The 14,749-nt window shown below is 44.5% G+C and overlaps 1 protein-coding gene across 1 annotated transcript in view; it reads right to left on the bottom strand.

Annotated features, from left to right (window-relative positions):
- Nucleotides 1-14,749, bottom strand: part of LOC140465633 (cholecystokinin-like) — a 222,948-nt gene that overhangs the window by 191,198 nt on the left and 17,001 nt on the right. The window lies entirely within an intron of this gene.

Here is a 14,749-nt window from a genome sequence, read left to right as displayed (position 1 = left end):
CTCAATAGCCTACTCCCATTTTCTCCCCATGTCATTTGATCCCTTTAATCAATGTTTTGGCCTCAACTGCTTTCTGTGGCATAGAATTCCACAGGCTCATCACTCTCTCGATAAAGACATTTTACCTCACCTCAGTGCTAAATGACCTATCCCATATCCTTAGATTGTGACCCCTGGTTCAGAACTCCCTGGTCATCAGGAACATCCTTCCTGCAATTATCTTGGCTCATCCTGTTAGAATTTCATGGATCTCTATGAGATCTCCCTCATTAATCTAAAATGAGGATTGGTTGCCTACACAGATCAGTATATAGAAAAATTCAACAAGGACTATTGTAAACAAACCTTACTTTTGCTGGAGAAATTCTTTACATTTTGGAAAACACTTGTTATTTGACTTCCCAGATTAGTAACAGTGAGGAAACAGGCCCTTCGGCCCAACAAGTCCACACCAACCCTCTGAACAGCAACCTACCCAGACCTATTCCCCTCCACCCGAACACTATGGACAACTTAGCATGGCCAATCCACCTGACCTGCACATCTTTGGATGGTGGGAGGAAACCGGAGCATCTGGAAGAAACCCACGCAGACACGGGGAGAATGTGCAAACTCCACACAGAGAGTTGCCCGAGGCAGGAATTGAATGCCGGTCTCTGGTGCTGTGAGGCAGCAGTGCTAACCACTGAGCCACCATGCTGCCTGCTGTTTCACCCATTTCTAATTCATCATCTTCCCTTCTCTTCCTTGCATTTTCGGCCAAGTAAGCTACACCCACATTTTGGATTGACTTGTTTCCCAATATTATTTTATACTTTTGTATGAGCTCGGCACATCGCCATCAGCAGAAGGGAGCGCTGGAGTCTAGCTCCATTGTGGCACAGTCATCAGAGGAACCTAACAGCCTGTTGTACTAATCTGATGCAATTTCAAGAACAGTCCAAATTTTCTGGTGCTCCAGCCTCCATCACTGCCAAAGGCACATCAACTGGTTATTCATCTGGTACTGAATGTGGGATCTTGCTGTGTATTAAACAGCTGCCACATGTTCCTCAGAACAACATTCACTGCCTGTGAGAGATTCTAAGGTTTTTCTGAGAAATTACAAAGTGTGGGCAAAAATGAAATAGTTCCAGCTAATTAAATAGCTGCAAAACCACCACAGCTTTAAATCACCTGATTTAAAAATAAAAGTGATCATGGGGTGTGGACAATACTGGTTCAAATTTCCTGCCCATCCCTAAGATACTTGTTCACTGCCAACCTGGCTGCTTCTCCCTGATACACAGACTAAGCTTTGTTCCACTACAGAAGCATAGAAATAGGAGAAGTAGGCCAGTTGGCCCTTTGAGCTCACCCTGCTATTCAATACGATCATGGTTGGTCTTCCAACTCAGTCCCCTGTTGCTGCTTTCTCCCAAAACCCTTTGCTACCAGATAGCATACAGTGAAACCATGGGGTAATTAAATTCAGGGGCTGTTGGGGTGGGGGGTAGAAATAAGCGGGTTGGGGAATGCAGATGCATGGCTGAGGTTGGGATAGGGTTGTAGAGTGAGGGAGGTGGGAGGCTGGAGTGAACAGGGTTACACGATGCGAGTGGAGAGGCTGGTGATGAGTACATTGGAATGTGGGCTGTAGGGAGGTGGGGGGATGGTGATGAGCAGGTTTGGGTGGAGTTATGGAGGTGGGGGTGGTGCAGAGGTGATGATGAGTGAGTTTGAAGGGTGGGGTTATGGGAGTGAGGAAGGTGGGGGTGTTGGGGTTGCGGGTGGAGGGTGGGGTTACGGGTGTGGGGAGTTGGGGTCTGGGGATTGGTGGGGTTGTGAGGGTTGGGGTGGAGGGGGTGGTAATGAGTGGGTGGGAGAGTGGGGTGATGGGAGTGGTTGTAGTTATATGGGGATGGGACTGGGCAGTAAGGGCATGTTTCTATGTGCAAGATGGATAGTCAGTGTGAATTTTTTTTCATTATAACATTAGGGCAATGAAGAAGGCTTTGGCACACTGGCCTTCATCAGTCAGGGCATTGATCATAGAAGTTGAGAAGTTATGTTGCAATTGCACAGGACATTGGTGAGGCTGCACTTGGAGTATTGTATTCTGTTTTGGTCATGCTGCTATTGGAAGGATTTATTAAACTGGAAAGGGTGCAGAAGAAATTTATAAGCATGTAGCCAGGGCTCAAGGGACTGAATTATAAGGAGAGGTTGGACAAGCAGGAGACTGAGAGGGGGATCATATAGAAGTGTTTAACATCATGAGAGGCATGGATAGGGTGAGTGCACTCAGTCTTTTTTCCCAGGGTCAGGGAATAGTGGATTTGAGGGCATCAGTTTAAGGTTAGAAGGGCAAGAATGAAAGGGAACCTGAGGGGCAACTTTTTTACTCAGAGGGTGGTACGGATCTGGAATAAGTTGCCAGCAGAAGTGGTACAGTAACAACATTTAAAAGGCATTTGGACAAATACATGGATAGGAAAGGGTTAGAAGGAAAGGGGCTAAGTGCAGGGAAATGGGGTTAGTGTGGATGGACATTTTGGTTGGCATAGACCGGTTTGGGCCAAAGGGCCTGTCTCTGCGCTGTAGGACTCTATGACTCTATCAGAGGCTGATTAGCTCTCCATGGCAGTACGTATGGTCCTCCCTAGGTATAGCTCCATAGGAGACTGCAACTGCCCGCTATTTACAGCAGAAGACAGTCGTTCATGCAAGAGTCTGGACATTGAGGAATAACAGACTAGTTAGCAATGAGAGCTATTGCATCCTTGGCACTGTCCTTCCTCTGTTGTTCAAACCTGCAGAATTCTAGAAGGGAGCGCACTTGCCAGCAATTAGAACTGAGAACCTAAGTCTGGAGCTAAATCATCTTCACTGAATTCTCATAGCAACAGTAGGAGGCTACTCAGCCCTTTTCATTAACCAATCAGATCATGGCTGGTGTGAATCCTAATTTCATCCACACACTTATGTTCCACAATATTTATTACCCCTAAAATACCTACAAATCTCTCTTCTATTGAAACTTCCAATTGATACTCAGCCTTAATTTTTTTTGGACGTGAGATTTCCAGATTTTATCTCCCATTGAACAATAAAAATGATTGCTCTGTGACAGTGTCCAGGCTCTGTGCAGATCGCAATGGCCTGATTTTTATTTAGTGTAAGTTAGTGACTACACAATGGAGTGGTATCATACACAGTAACATGGCTGCAAGGCAAATACACAAGTCGCTTTATGGTTCAGGACCAAGCAAAAGCAGGCTCCAGTGAGGTATTGCCACAAATCATCATTTCCAACATGAGGGAGTTTTAAACACAAATAAGAATTGGCTGGTAAATCAGATGCACCGAGAGGATGAATTTTGATCTGTGAAGCTTTTGATTCCACAGACTGTTAACATTCCCTGTCACATGGTGTCACTCAGGAATTGAGATAATTGATACAAATCCAAGGCATGGACTACGCAGGAGCAAATTACTGCAGATGTTGAAATCTGTCCCGAAAACAAAAAATGCTGGGGGTCTCAGCAGGTCAGCCAGCATCCACGGAGAGAAAGGAAGCTTAACGTTTCAAGTCTAGATGACTCTTCAGAGCTCTGATGAAGAGTCATCTAGACTCGAAACATTAGCTTGCTCTCTCTCTCTGTGGATGCTGCCTGACCTGCTGTGATCTCCAGCCTTTTTTGGTTTTAGTGTGCATTATGCATGTGGGTGAGTAAACTGTGTTAGACTGTTAGGTGTAGTTTATTTCATTATATGTCAGAATCATTTCCCAGTTGAAACAATTGCAAAACATGTCTATAATTAACTTTTTCCTTTTTGTTTTCTGTTCTCTGTGTCCAAGGGACTGAGGTAAGAATAGCTGTCCAGTGTCACGCCTGGATCACAAGTTCAGGGTAAATGGAAATGAAACAGAGAAAAGATTAATAGGATATCATAGACAGAGCTTTACTCTGTATCAATCCGTGTGCTGTCTCTGTCCTGGGAGTGTTTGATGGGGACAGTGTAGAGGGTGCTTTGCTCTATCAAACCTCATGCTGTCCCTTTCATGGGAGTGTTTGATGGGAACAGTGTTGAGGGTGCTTTACTCTGTATCTAACCTGTGCTGTCTCTGTTTTGGAAATGTTTGATGGGGACACTGCAGAAGGAGCTTCATTTTGTATCTAACTCTGTGCTATCCCTGTCCTGGCGGTGTGAGGGTGAATTGTATAGAAATTTACTGTGAAGTCAAACTAATCTTAGCATTTGACATGGTCCTAGGATGACATTTGTGGCTTAATTTACTGGAGATGAATAAATCACAACCAGATTTCTACTTTAGGAGCCAGACTCAGCCAATCAATGTGCATTTTGGAGAAAACTCAGAGGTGCTTCCTAATACAAAAGTGAATATTTCTCAATGAATCATGAACAGGATTGAAACCCTGTATCCCATGGTCCCAATCAGCACAGCGTGAATCTCAGAGTGCTCTCACTGGGAACAGATCCTGAAAGGCTGTGACTGGGAGCTCCAGGATCGATCTTTGGGGTGCTATTATTGTCCATCTGGTGGAACGGACATCCAGATTCTAACCTTGCTTTTCTTGCACATCTGCTTGCAATGGGTATAATGTAATGCAAATCTGAATTCTATTGTATTGTTCAATTGTAATGTCTTATTGTTATTGCAATGGAAATGAAATACAGTTGTTGAGATGTGGAATCTATATTTATTAATATAATGTTGAATTACAAAATAAAAGTTATATTGTTTCTATGGTTTCTTGTGACAATTCAACAATATTGGCTGTGAACATTCCTCTCGTTTTTCTGATTCTTATCCTCCTCCAGTGGAAATTAAGCACAGTTCTGGATGTAGGTTTGCTTGCTGAGATAGAAAGTTCATTTCCAGATGTTTCATCACCATACCTGGTAACATCTTCAGTGAGCCTCTGGATGAAGCACTGGTGGTATGGCCCACTTTTTATTTATGTGTAAATAAATAAATAAATAATGGGCCATACCACCAGTGTTTCATCCAGAGGCTCACCTTTGATGTTACCCAGTATGGTGATGAAACATCTGGAAATGAACCTTCCAGCTCAGCGAGCAAACCTACATCCAGAACCTCAACCTGAGCTACAAATCTTCTCAAAACTCTTTGAACATGATGCCTGAATTGAGGATTGGGCTCAGTTCTGGTGCTCTCACGCCTTAGACTGGAAGCGAAGGGTTCAAACTCCATTTCAGTCAGTCTGGCAAGTGCAGACTTGAACATAGTTTTGAAAATAAACATTGATGTGGATGGCCACCTGGTTCAGACAGAGTAAGCACTGAGCCAGAGGTGGCATTCCCAACATAACCCTGTCTGAACACTGAACTCAGACAGTGTGCGAGCGCAAAGCAAGCAGCTGCATATGAATGCAGGATGGCACCATCAGGGCATCCAGGGTGGGGGTTAAGCTTCAGTCTGATAGGTTTAGGTGCTCCTTCCCCACTCTCCTGCTGTAAATGGTGGAAGTGCTCTTTAGCCTTGGTCACATCTCATGGAAGGCATATACCAGCAGCAAGGAAAGGCTCCATATGATCAGCTTTACAGAATAGGTAGAAGTGGGTACTGCAGATGCTGGAGATTAGAGTCAAGATTAGAGTGGTGCTGGAAAAGCACAGCAGGTCCAGCAGCTTTAGAGTAAACAGTCTCATGATAGCCATGACACTGACTTCCAGAAAAACATTGTTTGAAATCTGATTTTCCAGTTATTACAGTCAGGATGAAATATCATTTTATTATGAGTCACATTAATCTCTTGCAAGATCTTGTGATAGACAGCTATGTTCATTTAAGGAGTTAAGGAGGTACCAAAGCCATTGATAAAAGGGCAAAGCTTGAAGAATATGTTTTATGAATTAGCATCTCAACACCTAGTGTGGACACAAAGAACTGTCAGGAAATTGCTACTGCTTGGGGAATTATATCCTTTATCAAATTAGTCACGTGGAATTGGATTTGCTTTTCTCACAAGCTGTGTTAGGGGCTAGTGTTTTTAAGAGGGCTTTAAATGTTTTTGAAGCATTATTACTTTTCAAAGGCATGGAAAACACACAGGAAAATTTGAGCATAATTCCTAGCAGAAGTGAAATCATGACCAGATTGAGATGTTCCTAAAGTGTTGTTGGTTGAAGAATAAGGTTTGGTCAGGCCACTGGGAAGAACTCCCTAGTTTTTCTTTCATCACAGGAATGTTTACTTCTACTGGAAATTAAGACAAACTAGATTACACGGTCATAGCCGTATGGTTCACAGGTAAGGAGGATATTGTGACTAACATGAAATTTACACCTCCGTTTCAACATAGCTTTATGGTTTTGAATTTTCCAATCTTCAATCTGAAGCTAATGTTTAAGCATTTAATTCTAAACATTAAAGTGCTTTTTTTGTTTCCCGAATTTAAGTATGGCAGCCTTCCTTACAAAATACGCTCCCTGAAGTAGTTTAAACAGCTGCTTTGGCGTTGACAATTGCCATTGAACTTTTAAAAGTCATCAGTTGCCTCAGTCTTGGTTAGAACTTGTTTAGTGACTACATTTGTTTAAGTGTCAGAGCCAAGAAATAATGTGTTTTTGCTAACTCTCTCACACTGGTTCCCCTGGAGGGAAATTGAGAGAGAACAAGAGAACTGAGACATAGGGGCATAGTATTACCACAATGAACGTAATCAAGACAGCTGCATAAGTTGCATAACTTTGTTTGATATTGTGCTGGTTAGTTTATTGTTGAACTCTCTGATATAATTCATTTGCAAACAGTGTAAAATCTCCATGAATGCGAGGGCAATATAATACATGTTTTTAATTCTTTGTGTAAAAGAATATTTAAGGATGGAGCAATGAATACTAGTTAGCCAGTGACACCAATATCCAAATTAAAAATACAGCAGAAACTGAGTTTATCACAGAAACATCATTATTAAGACTGGCCCGATCCATCACCAGAGGCAAACCTGATTTAAAATCACTAAAAGTGACTCAAAATTTATAAAGAACCATTTACTAGTTTTATTAGATCACAGTCAGCAGTGTCTCCTGATAGCCTGCAATGGTAGTCATGCTGCTAATCCCCAGAAATGTCCATTCTCTAATCCCTCCTCACCCCCAACTCTGAACAATGTGGATGACATCCCCATGTGATGACCGACCAGATACCCAACCACTCTCTGTGAAGATCCCTAATTGATGAACTGTGAATCTCTGACTGTTTTTACTGGAGCTGCAGGACTACCTATGGTGCACTCCCTGGACCGTAGTGAGAGTGAACCCTGATCCCGACTTCCCCAGCGGTGACTGATTATGCTCAAGTCCCTGGACTGAGATCATTCACTGCTCCTGGCTGATTGTACCAGGCCCCCGACTGACAACACCCCGCCACCCCCAACTCTACAGAGAGCTAATCTCCATCAGGTTTGAGATATGGCCATTTGATTGAAGCATAAGCAGTGTGTTTACTGGCACACACTATGGATAGGAGACTGACATAGTACGGTGCAGCATTACAACAACCACGGCAAGACAGAAGTACCATGACCTTTAAAGGATGGCTGAAGGGACAAAGGCCAAAAGACAAGGCAAAGTATAGTAAAGCAAGGCAAGGCAAGGCAGGGATTCTGTGAGCATCTAGGCAGGCTCTGAGTGAATGAGTGTGAAGAGAGCAATGGGGCGGTCTGCAGATGCAGCCTGATGCCATTCATGAGCCTGATACCTAGATGGTCAATCTTAGTGTTAATGTTGATAACTGATTACAATCTCAGCTCCGAGTCAAAGATGGGCCTATTTACAAAGAGGGTGGTTCAGCTCTAGCTAGTTAACATACCGATTGTAACTAAGATCTAAGACTGTGGCCATAGCCTTTCCAAAACCATTCACACCACTTAAGCACCAAGCAATGACATTCTCCAACAAGACAGATTCCAAAAATTGCATTCAATGGCATTACCATCACTAAATCCCCACTCATCCTGGGGTTACTATTGAGCAGAAATGGAACTGGACTAGCCATATAAATACTCTGGCTACAAGAGGAGATCGGAGGCTAGGAATCGTGCAGCAAGTAACTCACCTCTGGACTCCTTAAAGCCTATCCATCACCTACAAGGCATAGTCAGGAGTGTGATGGAATACTTCCCACTTGCCCAGATGAATGCAGTTTCAACAACACTCGAGAAGCTTGACACCACCCAGGACAAAGCAGCCATTTAGCGTCCCATCTACCATCTCCAATATTCATTCCATTTGCCAATGATACAATGGCTATCATTTACATTTACATCATATGCCATCTACTAATGCACTGCACCAACTCATTTGTGGATGTGAATGTCACTGGCTGGTCAGATTTATTGCCCATCTCTACAGTGGTGAGCTGCCTTCTTGAACTGCTGCAGTCCACCTAGTGTGGGTTGACGCACAATGTCCTCAGGATTTTGACCCCACACACTGAAGGAATAGCAATATACTTCCAAGTAGGATGGAATGTGGCTTTGAGGGGAAAGTAAGGATCCTCTGACAGCATCTTCCAAACCCACGGCCTCTGCCATGCAGGACAATGGAGCAGATACATGGAAATATGTGCAGTGTTTTCTATAGCTGTAGAGAGATAGAACATAGAAGATAGCATGTTGCAGCGCAGTACAGGTCCTTCGGCCCTCGATGTTGCGCCGACCTGTGAAAATAATCTGATGCCCATCTAACCGACACCGTTCCATTACTATCCATATGTATGTCCAATGCCCATTTAAATACCCCTAATGTTGGCGAGTCCACTACTGCTACAGGCAGGCCATTCCACACCCTACTAATCTCTGAGTGAAGAAACTACCCCGATATCTGTCCTAAATCTATCACCCCTCAATTTAAAGCTATGTCCCCTTGTGTTAGCCTTCACTATCCGAGGAAAAAGGCTCTCACTATCCACCCTATCTAACCCTCTGATTATCTTATATGTCTCGATTAAGTCACCTCTCAAACTTCTTCTCTCCAATGAAAACAGCCTCAGTTCCCTCAGCCTTTCCTTGTAAGAATTTCCTTCCATACCAGGCAACATCCTAGTAAATCTCCTCTGAACCCTTTCCAAAGCTTCTACACCCTTCCTATAATGCGGTGACCAGAACTGTAGGCAATACTCCAGGTGCGGCCTTACCAATGACTTGTACAGCTGCAGCATGACCTCATGGTCCCTAAACTCAATGCCCATACCAGTAAACGCCAACGCACCGTATGCCTTTTTAACAACCTATCAACTTGGGTGGCCACTTTCAGGGATTTATGCACCTGGACACCGAGATCTCTTTGTTTATCTACACTGCCAAGAATTTTACCATTAGCTCAGTAGTCTGCATTCCTGTTATTTCTTTTGAAGTGAACTACCTCACATTTTTCTGCATTACACTCCATTTGTCACTTCTCAGCCCAGCTCTGCATCTTATCTATGTCCCTCTGTAACCCACAACATCCTTCGGCGCTATCCACAATTTCGCCTACCTTAGTGTCATCCGCAAATTTACTAACCATCCTTCTATGCTCACATCCAGATCATTTATAAAAATGTCAAACAGCAGTGGTCCCAAAACAGATCCTTGTAGCACACCACTAGTAACTGAACTCCAGGATGAACATTTCCCATCAACCACCACCCGCTGTCTTCTTTCAGCTCGCCAATTTCTGATCCAAACCGCTAAATCACCTTCAATCCTGAAACTCTGTATTTTCTACAGAGCTTTAGCCATTGGAGACACTATAGTTAGGGGGACAGATAGGAAGTTTTGTGGGAATGAGAGAGATTCACGATTGGTTTGTTGCCTCCCAGGTGATTGTGTTTTCGGAATCCTTGAGGGGCAGGGGAAGCAGTACCAAGTTGTGGTCCACATAGGCACCAATGACATAGGTTAGAAGAAAGGTGGGGATCTAAGGCAGAAATTCAGGGAGCTAGGGTGGAAGTTTAGAAGTAGAACAAACAGAGTTGTTATCTCTGGTTTGTTGCTGGTACCACGTGCTAGTGAAGCAAGGAACAGGGAGAGTGGGGACATGAACACGTGGCTGCAGGGGTGCTGTAGGTGGGAGGGCTTTGGAATCTTGGATAATTGGAGCTCTTTCTGGGCAAGTTGGGGCCTCTACAACCAGGATAGTCTTCACCTGTAGGGTGAAGACTCTGCACCAGAGACCTGTGGCAAAAGTGAGGACTACAGATGCTGGAAATCAGAGTCTAGATTACAGTGGTGCTGTAAAAGCACAGCAGGTCAGGCGGCAGCCAAGGAGCAGGAAAATCAATGTTTCGGGCAAAAGCCCTACATCAGGAATGAAGTGACCGTTGCTTACCCCTGGCTAAGCTCCTCCTCCCCCATCCTAACAGTATCCAAAATGGTATACTTGTTGTTGAGGGGAACCACCACAGGAGAGTCCTGCACTGTCTGCCAGTTTCCTTTCCTGCCCCTGACGGTAACCTATTTACCTTCTTCACGTGGCTGTGGAGTAACTATCTCCCTGTAACTTATCTCAATAACCCCGTCTGCCTCCTGAATGATCCGAAGTTCATCCAGCTCCAACTCCAGATCCCTAACACAGTTCTCAAGGAGCTGGAGTTGGGTGCAATTCCCACAAATGAAGTCAGCAGGGACACTAGAGGTGACGGTTACATCCCACATACTGCAGGAGGAACATTCAACTGCCCTAACTTCCGTTCTCACTATTCTAAATTCCCAAATAGACCGCTGAAAAAATGAAACATGAAGGAAAACACTTATCACTTACCAACCAACGCACAGAACTTTTGTTTAGTTCTGAGAAGGAGGATGGGTGAGAGACACCACCCGAGTAGTGTTTCGGTTAAAGCAACCACCCAATTATGTGAGCTCATGGCCTCTCGACAGCCTCCTGCCCAACACTCCCACACTTCCTGCTGCTGAAACAACAACAGGTTGGACAGCAGATCTTGAAAAGGTGCAGATGTAGCAGAGTTGTTGTTATGGGTGACTCCAACTTTCCCAGCTTGATTGGAATCTCTTTAGCGCATATGGTCTAGATGGAGCCGATTTTGTCAGGTATGTCCAGGAGGGATTCCTAACTCAGTATGTAGATAGGCCAGCTAGGGCTGAGGCCATATTGGATTTCATGCTAGACAACAAGCCAGGTCAGGTGTCAGATCTCTTGGCGGGAGAGCATTTCGTGACAATGACCATAACTGCCTCACCCTCACCATAGCCTTGGAGAGGGACAGGAGCAGACAGTATGGGAAGGTATTTAATTGGGGGAGGGGAAATTATACCGCTATTAGACAGGAGCTGTGGAGGAGAAATTGGGAACAATCGTTCTACGGGAAATGCACAACAGAAATGTGGAGGCTGTTTAAGGAGCACTTGTTACGAGTGTTGGATAACTTTGTCCCACTGAGACAGGCAAGGAATGAGAAGGTGAAGGAACCTTGGATGTCAAGAGGAGCTTCTCGTCAAGAGGAAGAAGGAAACTGACTTAAGATTGAGGAAGCAAGGATCTGGCACAGCTTTACAGGATTACAGGGTAGCTAGGAAATAGACTGAGGAGAGCTAGGAGGGGGCACACAAAAACCTTGTTGGGAAGGATTAGGGAAAACCCAAAGGTGTGCTGCATTTATGTGAGGAATAAGAGAATGATCAGAGAGAGGCTACAACCGATCAGGGATAATGGAGGGAACTTGTGTCTGGAGTCTGAAGAGATAAGGGAGGGCCTAAATGAGTTTTTTGCTTCAGTATTCACTAGAGAGAGGGACCTTGTTCATTGTGAGAACACAGTGGACCAGGTCAATAGGTTTGAACAGATTGATATTAAGAAAGGAGGATGTGTTAGAAATTCTGGTAAGCATCAAGATAGATATAATCCTCTAAAGCTGTGCCAGATCCTTGCTTTCCCAGGGCCAGGGCCAGACCAGATATATCCAAGGTTACTACAGGAAGTGAGGAGTGAGATTGCTGAGCCTCTGGCAATGATCTTTGCATCCTCACTCTCCGCGGGAGTAGTACCGGATGATTGGAGGGAGGCGAATGTTGCTCCTTTGTTCAAGAAAGGGAATAGGGAAATCCCTGGGAATTACAGACCAGTCAGTCTTATGTCTGTGGTAAGCAAGGTACTGGAAAGGATTCTGAGAGACAGGATCTATAACTATTTAGATAAACATAGTTTGATTAAAGATAGCGTGGCTTTGTGAGGGGCAGGTCATGCCTCATAAGCCTTATTGAGTTCTTTGAGGATGTGACGAGACAAGTTGACGAAGGTCAAACAGTGGATGTGGGGTACTTGGATTCAGTAAGGCATTTGATAAGGGTCCCCATCATAGGCAAAAGTGAGGACTGCAGATGCTGGAAACCAGAGTTTAGATCAGAGTGGTGCTGGAAAAGCACAGCAGGTCAGGCAGCATCCGAGGAGCAGGAAAATTGATGTTTCGGGCAAAAGACCTTCATCAGGAATAAGTTAGAAGGTATGAGATACAGGGAAGTTTGGCTGTCTGGATACAGAATCGGTTGGCTGAAAGAAGACAGCGAGTGATAATGGATGGAAAGCATTCCGCCTGGAGGCCGGTGACCAGTGGTGTCCTGCTGGGATCTATTGTTGGGCCTCTGCTGTTCGTAGTTTTTATAAATGACTTGGATGAAGAAGTGGAAGGGTGGCTTGTAAGTTTGCCGATGATACAAAGGTCGGTGGTGTAGCTAGTGTTAAGGGCTATTGCAGGATACAACAAGACATTGACAGGATGCAGAGCTGGGCTGAGATGTGGCAGATGGAGTTCAACTTGGTTAAATACTATGTGATTCATTTTGGAAGGTTGAATTTGAATGGTGAATACAGGTTTAAAGACAGATTCTTGGCAGTGTGGAGGAACAGCGGGATCTTGGGGTCCACGTACATAGATCTCTCAAAGTTGCCACCCAAGTTGATAGGGTTGTTAAGAAGGCGTGTGGTGTTTTGGCTTTCATTAACGGGGGATTGAGTTTAAGAGCCGCAAGGTTTTGCTGCAGCTCTATAAAACCCTGGTTAGACCACACTTGGAATATTGTGTCCAGTTCTGGTCACCTCATTATAGGAAGGATGTAGATGCTTTAGAGAGGGTGCAGAGGAGATTTACCAGGATGCTGCCTGAATTGGAGGGCATGTCTTATGAAGAGAGGTTGAGGGAGCTAGGGCTTTTCACACTGGAGAGAAGAATGAAGAGAGGTGACTTTATAAAGGTGTACAAGATAATGAGAGGCTTAGAGAGAGAAGATAACCAAGGACTTTTTCTCCAGGGCAGAAATGGCTATCATGAGGGGTCATAATTTTAAGGTGATTGGAGGAAAGTATAGGGGAGATGCCAGAGGTAGGTTAGTACACAGAGAGTGGTGGGTGCATGGAATGCACTGCCAGCCCTGGTAGTAGAGTCAGAGACATTAAGGACATTTAAGTAACTGCTGGACAAGCACATGGAAGGTAGTAAATTGAGGGGTGTTTAGGTTAGGTTGATCTTAGATTAAGATACTGTAAATGCTCGGCACAACATTGTGGGCCAAAGGGCCTGTACTGTACTGTACTATATCACTGTTCCTTCAGGGTCACTGGGTCAAAAAACTGGAATTCCATCCTAAAGGGAATTGTGGGTGTATATACAGCATATGGCTACAGCAGTTCAAGACGGCAGCTCACCACGACCTTCTGTACTGAATTTAGAGAAGAGTAGACAATAGACAATAGACAATAGATGCAGGAGTAGGCCATTCTGCCCTTCGAGCCTGCACCGCCATTCAATATGATCATGGCTGATCATTCCTAATCAGTATCCTGTTCCAGCCTTGTCTCCATACCCCTTGACTCCACTATCTTTAAGAGCTCTATCCAATTCTTTCTTAAAAGAATCCAGAGACTGGGCCTCCACTGCCCTCTGGGGCAGAGCATTCCACACAGCCACCACTCTCTGGGTGAAGTAGTTTCTCCTCATCTCTGTCCTAAATGGTCTACCCCGTATTTTTAAGTTGTGTCCTCTGGTTCGGCACTCCCCCATCAACGGAAATATGTTCCCTCCTGCCAGAGTGTCCAGTCCTTTCATAATCCTATACGTTTCAATCAGATCCCCTCTCAGTCTTCTAAACTCAAGGGTATACAAGCCCAGTCGCTTTAGTCTTTCAGTGTAAGGCAATCCTGCCATTCCAGGAATTGACCTCGTGAACCTACGCTGCACACCCTCAATAGCCAGAATGTCTTTCCTCAAATTTGGAGACCAGAACTGTACACAGTACTCCAGGTGTGGTCTCACCAGGGCCCTGTACAGCTGCAGAAGCACCTCTTTGCTTCTATACTCAATCCCTCTTGTTATGAAGGCCAGCATGCTATTAGCCTTCTTCACGACCTGCTGTACCTGCATGCTTGCCTTCATTGACTGGTAGACAAGAACACCCAGATCTCTCTGAACAGCCCCTTTACCTAATTTGATACCATTGAGGTAGTAATCTGCCTTCCTGTTCTTGCCACCAAAGTGGATAACCAGACATTTATCCACATTAAACTGCATCTGCCATGCATCTGCCCACTCACCTAACTTGTCCAGGTCACCCTGTAATCCCCTAACATCCTCATCACATTTCACCTTACCACCTAGCTTTGTGTCATCAGCAAATTTGCTAATGTTATTGCTGATACCATCTTCTATATCATTTACATATATTGTAAAAAGCTGCGGTCCCAGCACGGATCCCTGCGGTACCCCAGGGATAAATGTAATAAA

The sequence above is a fragment of the Chiloscyllium punctatum genome, chromosome 42 (assembly GCF_047496795.1).
Source record: "Chiloscyllium punctatum isolate Juve2018m chromosome 42, sChiPun1.3, whole genome shotgun sequence".
NCBI lineage: Eukaryota > Metazoa > Chordata > Chondrichthyes > Orectolobiformes > Hemiscylliidae > Chiloscyllium > Chiloscyllium punctatum.
The sequence above is the reverse complement of the archived record's forward strand: the minus strand, read 5'-3'. Positions and strand labels throughout refer to the sequence as shown.